The sequence below is a fragment of the Lissotriton helveticus genome, chromosome 3_1, assembly GCF_964261635.1.
Source record: "Lissotriton helveticus chromosome 3_1, aLisHel1.1, whole genome shotgun sequence".
Lineage (NCBI taxonomy): Eukaryota > Metazoa > Chordata > Amphibia > Caudata > Salamandridae > Lissotriton > Lissotriton helveticus.
This window is the reverse complement of record NC_136061.1, coordinates 1,258,981,085-1,258,996,731: the sequence shown is the minus strand read 5'-3', so window position 1 is coordinate 1,258,996,731 and position 15,647 is coordinate 1,258,981,085.

The window sequence follows — 15,647 nt, the reverse complement described above, 5'->3', positions numbered from 1 at the left end:
TGTTCTATCTCTCAAATTATCTATGGGACTACCTGTCAGTGTCACACGTTTCCTGCCACTGATCATTGCTGTATGATAATTACCTGAGTGGTATAATGACTAGGGCTTATGTGATTGTATTGTTTGAACATATTACAAATGCCAGTCGCTGATTGGTTTTACTTTAAATATCAGGCTGAGTGCCTTGAGATCCACATTTATGCGGATTATATTGAATTATATATATATACATCCAATTAAAAGTTGCCTGTTGTAAGGAGGCCCAATACAGGTAAGTTCAATTCATGCCCTCTTTATTAGTTGGAGGAAAACAATGTTCAAATAACCTGCAGTGCTCCACGAAGAGAGTCAAGCCCAACGCGTTTCGTGATAATGATCACTTTCTCAGGGGCTGCGGGCCATACTGCGAGACAGGAATCACGGCAGTCTTAAGGTATTTCTCCCACTTTGTCCATTCCGGTGATCCAGGCGAGTCCCAAATAGGTGCCAAGTTACTATAATACATCCTTTTCAATCTCCTTCTAATCCTGTACCAGGTCTCTGCCGCTCCTCCGAGGATCTTCAGCCTAACTTTTTTTAAGTATCTAGGATCTGCATATTTCATCATAAATCCAGAGGCCCCTCCTTCAACCTCTTTTAGCAGTCCTGTAAGCAGCTTGCCTATCTCTGAATCTGATGACCTATCCAGGAGCATGCTATTAATCAGACCCCCCAGGATATAGCGGCATGGATTAGCAAATTTAGCGGCACAAAAATGGAAATTTAGCGGCACAAATATGGAAATTTAGCGGCAATTTTGCGGCATTTTATGTGGCCATTTTTCCTACAACAAACACAGATATTTTCGTTTTTTTAGTTATTTAACAACATGAAGCTATGTATATTTGGTTTATTTACAATGTAGACGCTTTGTTTCCCTCGAGCGTGTGCTTCACAATTATGGGCTGCTGCGCATTCTTTTTATGTTTCAGACCCTACCATTAACCCCATTGCCAGCGATCCTCCGTAACCTACAACTCGTCATTAACTGGTTCATCTGGAAAGGCATGAATCTGCGTCTTCACCAACAACAACTTATCCGACCCAAATCGGAGGGAGGCAAGGGGCTTCCCCTGATCGCACGGTATTTCCAGGCTAAACAGTTATGCTTTATTATGGAGAACCAAGAACGTGAACTTCCGGGGAAGGTGGGTGGTCTAAAAAAAGGTAAACATTAAAATGGAGCCCGAAAGACATGAGGACATGAGGCCGTCTGCCGCACAGACAAAGCGGACCCATGGAAACAGGGTTGGCGGTAGAACAGGCCTTGGTGGTAGCCCTCGCAGAGTCGCAGCCTAGCATTGAATGGCGCGTCCATACTGTGCGCTGAGATGGGAGGGGTGGGCGGAGCCTTGAGGGGAAAGGGGGCCCTTCTGGAGACGGTGAGGCCCATCTACCTGTCGGCCGATGCCCGCTCTCTTGCTGCGGTGAGTGAAGGCTCACAGCTACGGTAGGTTTCATGTCTGGCTGCCGCTAGCGTTTCCATGACCATTAAATGACATCACTCGGGTCGGAGGCTAAAGATAGCTCGCCATTCATGAAACGAGAGGCTACGTGTGTGTCTGGCCGTCACGTGTGGATCAATCCCTCCCCCCGCAGCCCCCACCCGTCTCCCACCATGCCCAGAAGTGCAGTCCCTGAGGGAGGTGCAAGTCTGCGGGACAGCAGTCTCCAGCTGATGGAGGTTTAGAATGGGCGACAGGTGGCACGTGGTCTCGATGTTGCCCCTCCTTACTTTCTAGGCATTATTGTTTCAGATAGCATTGCGTTCTTTACTGTGGAATACTGCTCTATTTGGTAGAAAAAACATTTTCCAGTGTTACTTTATAGAACCAACACGTTCCTTCATTCTTAAGTGTGAGCATTGTTCTAAAACACCTGAAATGCTAAGCTGGATGATGGTGCACCATGACATGATCCTAGCACTTCCAACAACACAGAGGTTATTATGTGCTCACAGGAGGAATGCTAGGAGTGACTGGAAAGGTTATTCAAGCATCTTATCTTGTTCTGCAGACCAAGAGTGATAACTTTAGCCCGGTGTTTCGGGCCACTTTATATCCTTCAACCTAAGGAAATATTACTGCTTAAGATTTCCAACAACATTTGGCAATATATTGTATACATTTTCTAGAACCATGGACTTTAACAAGCCTTTATACAGGGGCACTGGGATACGCGATTCTAAGGCTTCTGAGTATTCCACATAATTATGGATTTGTAGCACTTACCACAAAATCCATTTTCTGGCGCATAATTTTACGATTTCATTTGTTGATTGATTTATTCAAGAGTTGCATTGTTAATAATGAGGTAAATGCAAGGACAGTGCCAATTTGTGTATAGTTGACAAAGTAATGAAGTACTACTGTGACCAAATGTGCTGCATTCGTGCATGTAATTTACCTATTTGTGCCCCATAATTTAGTCAAACCTCGCTGCATAATATGGTGCTCACTAGCTCCATTACTGAGAAGTCATACAGTAAGAGAAAGCATATGTTCCAACTTGTGCTCTCTTGGGAAGACAGCGATGTTGGATACCTTTGCATACAGAGTATGCTACACTGTATCCTCGAGACTCTGCACCCAGCATCGTCATGTGCTTCACAAGTGAAATAAACGACATGATCATTTAGAATAATTGGTAACGAGCGGACGGTCATAGGCACTTCACCAACATCAGGAAGTCTCTGGCTTCATTTATTTTACAGATACATTCATGCTGGAGACCTGAAAATCATTGAAAACCTGCATGATCTCTGCCTGTGAAAACACAGCAAGTCACTGCCAAATGTAGGAAAATTGTAAAGCATGAACGGTCCGAAATTGGATAAACTTGCATTTGTACATTAAAAGTGACCCAACTTGGATGCAGTGGTGCACACCTCACTCATATGAAATGTTTCAGAGAACTAAATCAAACTTGGTTGAGATTAAAGCCAAGCACACGGTTACTGCTGTAGAAATTGCTCACCTCATCAACTGAGTGGATTATACTCAAACACAAACTGGAACACTGACAAAAGGGAACGTAAAAACAAAACAAGAGCTAGAGCAGTAAAAGTAAACTCAAAGAACATCGAAAAATGAACAAAAGGATGCAATTAGAACTAAGCCACGTTTTGTAAATGACAGAGTACTGGAGGGCATTAATAATAATAACAATACTATACACATATTTGTCCCACGTGAAGGTGCAGAGTCTTGTACCAACTTCCCTTTCCATCTCGCAAACCCAGACAAAATCATCTGATGAAATTCAAGTATCCCAATTTTTTTTACGTAGATGAAATTAAAGATCTCAAGGATCAGCCTTGCTTTCCCAGGGTTGAATATTTCCCTACTTTCATCGAGATTCCTGACAATTTTTCTGTGACTTGGTAATAGCATTATCCACTTTCTTGTGAAGTAAAAACCTGCAAGTAAAGGTAGTAAAACTTAGCTGTGATGTAGTGACTCCTAAATTTAACTCCCACAGTGAAATGACACCCAGTGCCTGGCATCTGAAGTAATGGTAGCAGACCTCTGCCCCTGGTCACTATCTCTTATCTGTAAGAGCTGCTTTGATGCACCAGAAATAAAGATCGTGTTTGGAAATCCACTCCCACGCTTTTCACCATGGAATCAGGAGTGTCAGCTGACGGTCAGACTGACACTCAAACATAAAGCAGCTTGTTAATAATCTGTCTCACGCTCCCTCTTCAGTAGAACATGTCGTACTGCCTGTACAGGTACTACCCTCTCGGTGTCCACCTCGTTCACGGCTGTTGCTTGGCATTAGGCAGGACGGGGTGTACACCAGGGACAGTAAGGGTCTGATGGCAATGCGCGCTCTAACACGTGCAAGCTACTACGAATACACCGAGCATCCCTGCTCCCATTTGAGCTACTTTATCTTTGCAAAATGGTAGAAAATCTGTGCTAATACGACCCAAAATGAGAAACCCTGTACCGTCTACTAACCGTCTCTCCTTCTGCATAACAGACCCCCCAGGATATAGCGGCTTTTGTAAAAATGCCGCGCGATTTATACAAAAGTGCCGATTTCGCGGCAAACCGAGAAATCGCAAAATCCCGATATCCTGGAGGGTCTGATTATTCTTAAGCTGGAAAGCCTATGCATATAGTTGCTGATCTGGCAGAGTCAGGCCTCCTTTCTCTTTGCTCCTCTGCAGCTTTTCCATGATATTCGGGGACCTTTTGCTGCCCAGATAAAGGAGCCAATCTGCCCCTGCAACTTCATAAGCCCGCTTCTTTAAACAAGAAAGGTATTGCATTGAAAAGAAAAGTCAACTTTGATAGTAAGATCATTTTCACTAAATTCACTCTATCAAAGATAGACAAGGGTAAATGCATCCAGCTTGACATTAAATCACAGATTTCTTTTTGCACCCTGTTAAAATTAGTTTCTGCTAATTTGTTGATATCTTGAGTCACTCTCACTACTAAATATCTCATTTCAGTTGTAGTTTCTTTCTGACCCTCTATCTAGGTTCCACCCCATAATCTCTGATTTATCTCTATTTATTTCATACTCTGATACTTTCCCGAATTCTTCTGCAATTTTTACTACATTCTTCATTGTGTTCTAAAGATCTGCCGTATATATCAACAGGTCATCGGCATATAATCAAAGAAACAACAGAGGAGCGTCAAAAAACTTTTTTATCTTGAGGGGTGTAGGAGCGCCAATTCCGTTCCCTTCCTCTCTTGTTGTTACGAGTCATCAGCATATAATGCCCGCTTCTTAACCCAATCTTTTCTTTGGAAAGGAATTATCTGCGGCTCTGACCTTAATTTTTATGCTAATGGTTCCATATATAAATTAAACAATAATGGAGACAACAAACCCCCTATTCTTGTCCTGCTCATTATATTAAAAGCTGATGTCAACGCTCCATTTACTACAACTCTTGCCTTTGGTGACGGTAGAACCGAGGCACAAGAAACCTAAATAAAAAATACGAAAAATGCAAAAAGAAGGCAGGGTAGAAAAACCCTGACCCCTAGGCCTGTTCAGGGGGTCCCACAAGGACCCCCAAAGCCAAAAAACAAATGATTTTTTTTAAATCGGCTGAATCCGTGCATGATGCGTGGATCCTGCCGATAAAAAAAAAATGAAGCGGGGGCTCCTGCTCTTCTTTGGTAATTAGACTCTGGGGGGCCAAATTCTGGGGGGCGATACTTATATAAAGGGGGGCCCAGAGGAGTCCACCAGCGCTGGGGACCGCCACCCCCTTGGCTTTTTTCAACTATGTGCGGTAGGCTCTCAGGCCCCCCCAGCCCCAGGACCGCCAGCCCCCCGGGGCTTCTTTTAATTGCGTTGAGGGGCTCTCAAGCCACCCCAGACCCAGGGACCACCACCCCCGGGGCTTCTTGAAATTAGGTGGGGGCTCTCAACCTCCCCCAGCCCCAGGGACCGCCACCCCCCCGGGCTTTTAGAAAAGAATGGTGGGATTGGGTCCCCAGGGCCAAAAAATAGGAAAAGAAGGGGGCCACACAGCCCCCTTCTTAAAACAAAATGAGAAAAAAATGGAAACGAGCTGAGGCCCCACCCCCTTGCTGCAGCACTATGCAAACGCTCACCCTGACGCATTTACGGAACAAATTTCCCTTGAATACTCAGGGTTCCTGGGCACCAACTAGCCCACCAGGAACCTCCAGTATGCGCCAGGGGCTGTGTTGCAGAGAGATGTTATGAGGCCACGCCCCTTTTTACACCTCTCTGCAACGCAGCTCCGTGGCGCTTAAAGGAGGTAGCTGGTGGGCTAGTTCCACCCCAGGGAGCCTCAGGATTCAAGGGGAGGTAATCCCACAACTTAAAACGTGCCACCGGGTGGGTTTGCACAGTGGTGAAGGGAAGGGGCAGGTCCTGAGGTGATATGTGTGCAAACACACCCTGTGGTGCGTTTTAAGTTCAGGAATTAATTCCTCTTCAATCCTGAGGGTCCCTGGGGGCCAACTAGCCCACCAGGTACCTCCAGTAAGCACCACGGAGCTACGTTGTAAAAAGGGGCGTGGCCTCTGAACACCTCTCTGCAACGCAGCTCTCTGGCGCATACTGGAGGTACCTGGTGGGCTATGTGACCACTATGGACTCAAGGGAATGAGGAGGAATTATTTATCCAACTTAAAATGCGCCACAGGGCGTGTTTGCAGACATGTCACCTCAGACCCCACCCCCTTCTTTCACCATTGTGCAAATATTCCTCTAAAATCAGCCGAACTACAAATTCCGATTTACTCACCTGTTATCAGGAGAGACCTCAGTGCTGCATCTTTCAGCCCAGAATTGATCCTGAAAAGTAATTTTAACAGTACTTACCAGTAACTTGAATTTCCCTCCATAGGATACATTGCCTGCTTTTTGCTGAAAAAGTTTCTAAGTGTGGAGTTTTGGAACTTACAAATATTCCTCTAAATCAGCCGAACTATGAATTCCAATTTACTCACCTGTTATCAGGAGAGACCTCAGTGCTGCATCTTTGAGCCCAGTACTGATCCTGAAAAGTAATTCTAACCGTACTTACCAGTAACTTGAATTTCCTTCTATAGGCTAACATTGACTGGTTTCACTTCGAAATTTTAAGTGTGGAGTTTTGGAACTTACAAGTATTCCTTTAAAATCAGCCGAACTACAATTTCGATTTACTCACCTGTTATCAGAAGAGACCTCAGTGCTTCAACTTTCAGCCCAGTACTGATCCTGAAAAGTAATTCTAACCGTACTTACCAGTAACTTGAATTTCCTTCCATAGGATATCATTGCCTGCTTTTTGCTGAAAAAGTTTCTAAGTGTCGATTTTTGAAACTTACAAATATTCCTCTAAAATTAGTTGAACTACGAATTCTGATTACTCATCTGTTATCAGGAGAGTCCTCAGTGCTGCATCTTTGAGCCCAGTACTGACCCTGAAAAGTAATTCTACCATACTTACCAGTAACTTGAATTTCCTTTCATAGGCTAACATTGACTGGTTTCACTTGGAAATTCTTCTAAGTGTGGAGTTTTGGAACTTTAAAATATTCACGTAAAATCATCCGAACAACGAATTCTGATTTACTCACCTGTTATCAGGAGAGAACCCAGTGCTGCATCTTTTAGGCCAGTACTGACCCTGAAAAGTAATTCTAACCGTACTTATCAGTAACTTGTATTTCCTTCCGTAGGAACCCATTGTCCGATTTTCACTAGAAAAGTTTCTAAGTGTCGATTTTCACAAACTACAAATATTCCTTAAAAATCACCTGTATGACATAAACACATTCATTCATATGTTTATAGGAGATGCACCAGTGCTGGATCCAGGATCCACCACTGAGTAAGAAAAAGTAACAATAACATTAGTGATTCTATGAGAAAAAGTTTCTAATTGTCAACTTTAAAAAGACAATAAGATGTTTCAGACATGTTATAGTTAGGAATTAGCCTTTAAAAATCCTCAGAAATTCACTGAAAAAACCATAGGTTTAAGAGGTGTTATAGTTGGCGGGACATTTCACTCGTACAAAACCATTGAAATTCCTCCGTTATAGTTAGTTGTACTAAGTATAACTTGCACACCCGCAATCCATTGCTGATTATGTCACATATTACATCATTCATGACATGGTCAGTGACATCACTGTTGACATCATTGATGATATCACTGATGACATCACTGATGACATCATCCAGTGAATGTGGTTTGGTTCGATATTTAAACAATTATTATATATATAGCGATCTGTATTGAAGACTGAGTGCATGTATATGTGTTTGGATGGAGGATTTAGTAGCAGTGAGATTGACTGTCTAAGTGACTAACTTAAAGTGTCTCAATACATATATGGGATAGTGATTAAACTGTGTGAATCCGAAATTGGATAAACTTGCATTTGTACATTAAAAGTGACCCAACTTGGATGCAGTGGTGCACACCTCACTCATATGAAATGTTTCAGAGAAGTAAATCAAACTTGGTTGAGATTAAAGCCAAGCACACGGTTACTGCTGTAGAAATTGCTCACCTCATCAACTGAGTGGATTATACTCAAGCAAAAACTGGAACACTGACAAAAGGGAACGTAAAAACAAAACAAGAGCTACAGCAGTAAAAGTAAACTCAAAGAACATCGAAAAATGAACAAAAGGATACAATTAGAACTAAGCCACGTTTTGTAAATGACAGAGTACTGGAGGGCATTAATAATAATAACAATACTATACACATATTTGGCCCACGTGAAGGTGCAGAGTCTTGTACCAACTTCCCTTTCCATCTCGCAAACCCAGACAAAATCATCTGATGAAATTCAATTATCCCAATTTTTTTTACGTAGATGAAATTAAAGATCTCAAGGATCAGCCTTGCTTCCCCAGGGTTGAATATTTCCCTACTTTCATCGAGATTCCTGACAATTTTTCTGTGACTTGGTAAAAGCATTATCCACTTTCTTGTGAAGTAAAAACCTGCAAATAAAGGTAGTAAAACTTAGCTGTGATGTAGTGACTCCTAAATTTAACTCCCACAGTGAAATGACACCCAGTGCCTGGCATCTGAAGTAATGGTAGCAGACCTCTGCTCTTGCTCTCTCCCTGGCCACTATCTCTTATCTGTAAGAGCTGCTTTGATGCACCAGAAATAAAGATCGTGTTTGGAAATCCACTCCCACGCTTTTCACCATAGAATCACGAGTGTCAGCTGACGGTCAGACTGACACTCAAACATAAAGCAGCTTGTTAATAATCTGTCTCACGCTCCCTCTTCAATAGAACATATCTTACTGCCTGTACAGGTACTACCCTCTCAGTGTCCACCTCGTTCACGGCTGTTGCTTGGCATTAGGCAGGACTGGGTGTACACCAGGGACAGTAAGGGTCTGATGGCAATGCGCGCTCTAACACGTGCAAGCTACTACGAATACACCGAGCATCCCTGCTCCCATTTGAGCTGCTTTATCTTTGCAAAATGGTAGAAAATCTGTGCTAAAACGACCCAAAATGAGCAACCCTGTACCGTCTACTAACCGTCTCTTCTTTTGCATAACAGACCCCCCAGGATATAGCGGCTTTTCTAAAAATGCCGCGCCATTTATACAAAAGTGCCGATTTCGCAGCAAACCGCAAAATCGCGAAATCGCGATATCCTGGAGTGTCTGATTATTCTTAAGCTATGCATATAGTTGCTGATCTGGCAGAGTCAGGCCTCCTTTCTCTTTCCTCCTATGCAGCTTTTCCATGATATTCGGGGACCTTTTGCTGCCCAGATAAAGGAGCCAATCTGCCCCTGCAACTTCATAAGCCCACTTCTTTATAAAAGAAAGGTATTGCATTGAAAAGAAAAGTCAACTTTGATAGTAATATTATTTTCACTAAATTCACTCTATCAAAGATAGACAAGGGTAAATGCATCCAGCTTGACATTAAATCACAGATTTCTTTTTGCACCCTGTTAAAATTAGTTTCTGCTAATTTGTTGATATCTTGAGTCACTCTCACTACTAAATATCTCATTTCAGTTGTAGTTTCTTTCTGACCCTCTATCTAGGTTCCACCCCATAATCTCTGATTTATCTCTATTTATTTCATACTCTGATACTTTCCCGAATTCTTCTGCAATTTTTACTACATTCTTCATTGTGTTCTAAAGATCTGCCGTATATATCAACAGGTCATCGGCATATAATCAAAGAAACAACAGAGGAGCGTCAAAATTTTTTTTTATCTTGAGGGGTATAGGAGCGCCAATTCCGTTCCCTTCCTCTCTTGTTGTTACGAGTCATCAGCATATAATGCCCGCTTCTTAACCCAATCGTTTCATTGGAAAGGAATTATCTGCGGCTCTGCTCTTAATTTTTATGCTAATGGTTCCATATATAAATTAAACAATAATGGAGACAACGAACCCCCTATTCTTGTCCTGCTCATTATATTAAAAGCTGATGTCAACGCTCCATTTACTACAACTCTTGCCTTTGGTGACGGTAGAACCGAGGCACAAGAAACCTAAATAAAAAATACGAAAAATGCAAAAAGGAGGCAGGGTAGAAAAACCCTGACCCTTAGGCCCGTTCAGGGGGTCCCACAAGGACCCCCAAAGCCAAAAAACAAATGATTTTTTTTAAATCGGCTAAATCCGTGCATGATGCGTGGATCCTGCCGATAAAAAAAAATGAAGCGGGGGCTCCTGCTCTTCTTTGGTAATTAGACTCTGGGGGGCCAAATTCCGGGGGCGATACTTATATAAAGGGGGGCCCAGAGGAGTCCCCCAGCGCTGGGGACCGCCACCCCCTTGGCTTTTTTTAACTATGTGCGGTAGGCTCTCAGGCCCCCCCAGCCCCGGGACCGCCAGCCCCCCGGGGCTTCTTTCAATTGTGTTGAGGGGCTCTCAACCCACCCCAGACCCAGGGACCACCACCCCCGGGGCTTCATGAAATTAGGTGGGGGCTCTCAGCCTCCCCCAGCCCAAGGGACCGCCACCCCCCCGGGCTTTTAGAAAAGAGTGGTGGGGGGCTCACAGCCCCCTCGCAGCCTCGGGGACCGCCACCCCCGGGGCTTTTAAAAAAAAATATCCTGTTTGGGTGGCTAAAGCCCCCCACACGCCCCAGGGACCGCCACCTCTCCGGGGCTCTAAATATGTAAATTGGGGGATCCGTGACGTACCCTCCAGCACCGGGGGCCACTACCCCTCGGGGCTGTGAAAAAGGTGGGAGGGGAGCCTCGCGGCCCCCCTCCTGGAGCCCTCGAGGGCCCTGGGTACAGCCACCCCCCAGGGCCAGCTCCAGCGGGAGACTGTAGTTTACTATGGCAGGGCGGTAGCCGTGCGGTTCATGCCCAGCCATAGCAAACTTGGTTTGTATTTTGAAAGAGAGAGAAGGGAACCCTGCTCTCTCTTTCAAAATGCAAACCAAATCGCTTTTCCTCATGGGTAGCAGAATGTTAGCTGCTTCCCATGTGGAAAAACAATACCGGCTCCCGCAGGTGGCGGGGAGCCGACTGGGACTAGCCCCCACGGTCTCCAACGAGAGGCCAAGCTCCGGGGGATAGGGTACCCAAAACCATAAGTGGCCAGGGAGGGGGGGCCATGTGGCCCCCCTCCCCAAAGTAAAACATTTTTTTAAATAAAAAAAAGGGCCGGCCCCGGTAGATGGGGTCCCTGGGGCCATAAGTAGCCTGAGGAGGGGGGCAACGCAGCCTCCCTCCAAAAGATCAAAAAATAAATAATTAAGGCCATGCACCTGGGTATGGGGTCCCCGGGGCCGATTAAGGCCTTGGGAGGGGGCCACGCTGCCCCTTTCCAAATTATTAAAAAAATAAAAATAAAAAAGTGGTCAGGCCCTGGGGATTGGGTCCCCAGGGCCAAAAAATAGGAAAAGAAGGGGGCCACACAGCCCCCTTCTTAAAACAAAATGAGAAAAAAATGGAATCGAGCTGAGGCCCCACCCCCTTGCTGCAGCACTATGCAAACGCGCACCCTGGCGCATTTGCGGAACAAATTTCCCTTGAATACTGGGGTTCCTGGGCACCAACTAGCCCACCAGGAACCTCCAGTATGCGCCAGGGGCTGTGTTGCAGACAGGTGTTATGAGGCCACGCCCCTTTTTACACCTCTCTGCAACGCAGCTCTGTGGCGCTTAATGGAGGTAGCTGGTGGGCTAGTTCCACCCCAGGGAGCCTCAGGATTCAAGGGGAGGTAATCCCACAACTTAAAACGTGCCACCGGGTGGGTTTGCACAGTGGTGAAGGGAAGGGGCAGGTCCTGAGGTGATATGTGTGCAAACACACCCTGTGGTGCGTTTTAAGTTCAGGAATTAATTCCTCTTCAATCCTGAGGGTCCCTGGGGGCCAACTTGCCCACCAGGTACCTCCAGTAAGCACCACGGAGCTAACGTTGTAAAAAGGGGCGTGGCCTCTGAACACCTCTCTGCAACGCAGCTCTCTGGCGCATTCTGGAGGTACCTGGTGGGCTATGTGACCACTATGGACTCAAGGGAATGAGGAGGAATTATTTATCCAACTTAAAATGCGCCACAGGACATGTTTGCAGACATGTCACCTCAGACCCCACCCTCTTCTTTCACCATTGTGCAAATATTCCTCTAAAATCAGCTGAACTACAAATTCCGATTTACTCACCTGTTATCAGGAGAGACCTCAGTGCTGCATCTTTGAGCCCAGTGCTGATCCTGAAAAGTAATTCTAACCGTACTTACCAGTAATTTGAATTTCCTTCCATAGGCTAACATTGACTGGTTTCACTTGGAAATTCTTCTAAGTGTGGAGTTTTGGAACTTACAAATATTCCTCTAAAATCATCCGAACTACGAATTCCGATTTACTCACCTGTTATCAGGAGAGACCTCAGTGCTGCATCTTTCAGCCCAGAATTGATCCTGAAAAGTGATTTTAACAGTACTTACCAGTAACTTGAATTTCCTTCCATAGGATACATTGCCTGCTTTTTGCTGAAAAAGTTTCTAAGTGTCGATTTTTGAAACGTACAAATATTCCTCTAAAATCAGCCGAACTATGAATTCCAATTTACTCACCTTTTATCAGGAGAGGCCTCAGTGCTGCATCTTTGAGCCCAGTACTGATCCTGAAAAGTCATTCTAACCGTACTTACCAGTAACTTGAATTTCCTTCTATAGGCTAACATTGACTGGTTTCACTTCGAAATTTTAAGTGTGGTGTTTTGGAACTTACAAGTATTCCTTTAAAATCAGCCGAACTACAATTCCGATTTACTCCCCTGCTATCAGGAGAGACCTCAGTGCTGCATCTTTCAGCCCAGAATTGATCCTGAAAAGTAATTTTAACAGTACTTACCAGTAACTTGAATTTCCTTCCATAGGATACATTGCCTGCTTTTTGCTGAAAAAGTTTCTAAGTGTCGATTTTTGAAACTTACAAATATTCCTCTAAAATTAGTTGAACTACGAATTCTGATTACTCACCTGTTATCAGGAGAGTCCTCAGTGCTGCATCTTTGAGCCCAGTACTGACCCTGAAAAGTAATTCTACCATACTTACCAGTAACTTGAATTTCCTTTCATAGGCTAACATTGACTGGTTTCACTTGGAAATTCTTCTAAGTGTGGAGTTTTGGAACTTTAAAATATTCACGTAAGATCATCCGAACAACGAATTCTGATTTACTCACCTGTTATCAGGAGAGAACCCAGTGCTGCATCTTTTAGGCCAGTACTGACCTTGAAAAGTAATTCTAACCGTACTTACCAGTAACTTGTATTTCCTTCCGTAGGAACACATGGTCCGATTTTCACTAGAAAAGTTTCTAAGTGTCGATTTTCACAAACTACAAATATTCCTTAAAAATCACCTGTATGACTTAAACACATTCTTTCATATGTTTATAGGAGATGCACCAGTGCTGGATCCAGGATCCACCACTGAGTAAGAAAAAGTAACAATAACATTAGTGATTCTATGAGAAAAAGTTTCTAATTGTCAACTTCAAAAAGACAATAAGATGTTTCAGACATGTTATAGTTAGGAATTAGCCTTTAAAAATCCTCAGAAATTCACTGAAAAAACCATAGGTTTAAGAGGTGTTATAGTTGGCTGGACATTTCACTCGTACAAAACCATTGAAATTCCTCCGTTATAGTTAGTTGTACTAAGTATAACTTGCACACCCGCAATCCATTGCTGATTATGTCACATATTACATCATTCATGACATGGTCAGTGACATCACTGTTGACATCATTGATGATATCACTGATGACATCACTGATGACATCATCCAGTGAATGTGGTTTGGTTCGATATTTAAACAATTATTATATATATAGCAATCTGTATTGAAGACTGAGTGCATGTATCCGTGTTTGGATGGAGGATTTAGTAGCAGTGAGATTGACTGTCTAAGTGACTAACTTAAAGTGTCTCAATAAATATATGGGATAGTGATTAAACTGTGTGAACATCTGTATCACTCTATCTCTTGTTTTATAAACTACTACATGAGTTGGTTACTAGCTATGTGAAAGTCTATATTAGTTATTAATTAGTTAAGGGAGTATTTGTATGGGATAGTGAATGTTAAGCATGGGCGTAAAATCCGTTCCGCTCGCGGATTTTGCGGATTTTCGGTAAATTCGCAATCCGTGAACTCTCGCGAACTTACCGAGAATTCGTAAATCCGTGCGAAGCGGATTTTTTTGCTTGGTCGCACTTGCCAAATAGAATACTATACAATTTCGCGGGAGTAAACACTCGCGAAAACGTAGATGCGGCGGGCAGCGACAATCTCGCAATTGCGAGATTGCAAAATTTGCAATTTCGCGCAAGAAATCCACCAGCAGGCAGCATAAACCTTGAAAATTATGATTTTTATTAGAATAACTCCTCAGGTTGACATTTGCCTGCACTTTTTTTTTGCAAGGAGTCCATTTTGGTGGGGGTGGGAGGAAGGAAGTGCCCCACAGTCTCCAACTTCCTGTTCCTGTCCAGCAGGCTCCTCTCAGTGCTTTCTTCATGTGCTGGTCACTTTGATTTGGATCTTGACCTGGAAGCACTCAGCAGGTGCAAAAGTTCAAACTCATCATTAGTAACCATTCCCTGTAGTGCTTCCTGAGGGGCCCCTCCAGAGTTCAGTTGCCTACTTGCAACTATTCTATGACCCTGCTCTGACCCTCACAGCAGGCTCAGAGAATAGCTACAAGTATACAACAAAGGTCCTGTTAAAAAAATTACACTGCAACAGAAAGCAATTACAGATAAGGAAGCAGGTGCCAGGGATCTTGACCTGGAAGGATTACTTTTTGTGGATGCTGCTGGATATTTGGATTTTTGCAAAACTGAAAGCACTCAGCAGGTGCAAAAGTTCAATCTTATCATTAGTAACCATTCCCTGTAGTGCTTCCTGAGGGGCCCCTCCAGAGTTCAGTTGCCTACTTGCAACTATTCTATGACCCTGCTCTGACCCTCACAGCAGGCCCAGAGAAAGCAATTACAGAAAAGGAAGCAGGTTCCAGCCAGGAAGTTCAAATTCAGTAACACATTAATCAGCCCCTAATTCATTTATGTCAGTTGAGGCAGGGCAGGTGTGCTTTTCCACCCATAATCTACAGTGATGAACTAGGGGGTAGCATGGGTGAGCCAGAGGGTGGCATGGGTGAGCCAGAGGGTGGCAGTGGTGAAACAGAGGGTGGCAGTGGTGAAACAGAGGGTGCTGTGATGAACCAGATGTAGAAACAACATGTTCGCGACCGTTGCTACCCGAAAAGTAAGTTCGCGTTTGCGAACTGGTACAAAATCCTCGCGAACTGGCAGAAATCCTTGCGAACACAAAAAAAAAATTCGCGAGAGTTCGCGGATTTTGCGGATTGCGAATCCGTAAATACGCAATTTCACGGATTGCCAATTCGCAAAATCCGCCCATGCTTACTGAATGTGTGTGTGATTGGGTGGGAGGTGTGTGACTGTCCAAAGATGAGTAAATAGTTGATTGAGTAGGTATATGAGGTTAAGACTGCATGTGGAAATAGTTGTTTGGGTGAGTTAATCTCTTTATGGGTGTGGTGATGAGTACATATATTTCTCAATTATACATGTCCAACAAAGTCGAAATATAAAAGGCACTGTATGTGACAGTT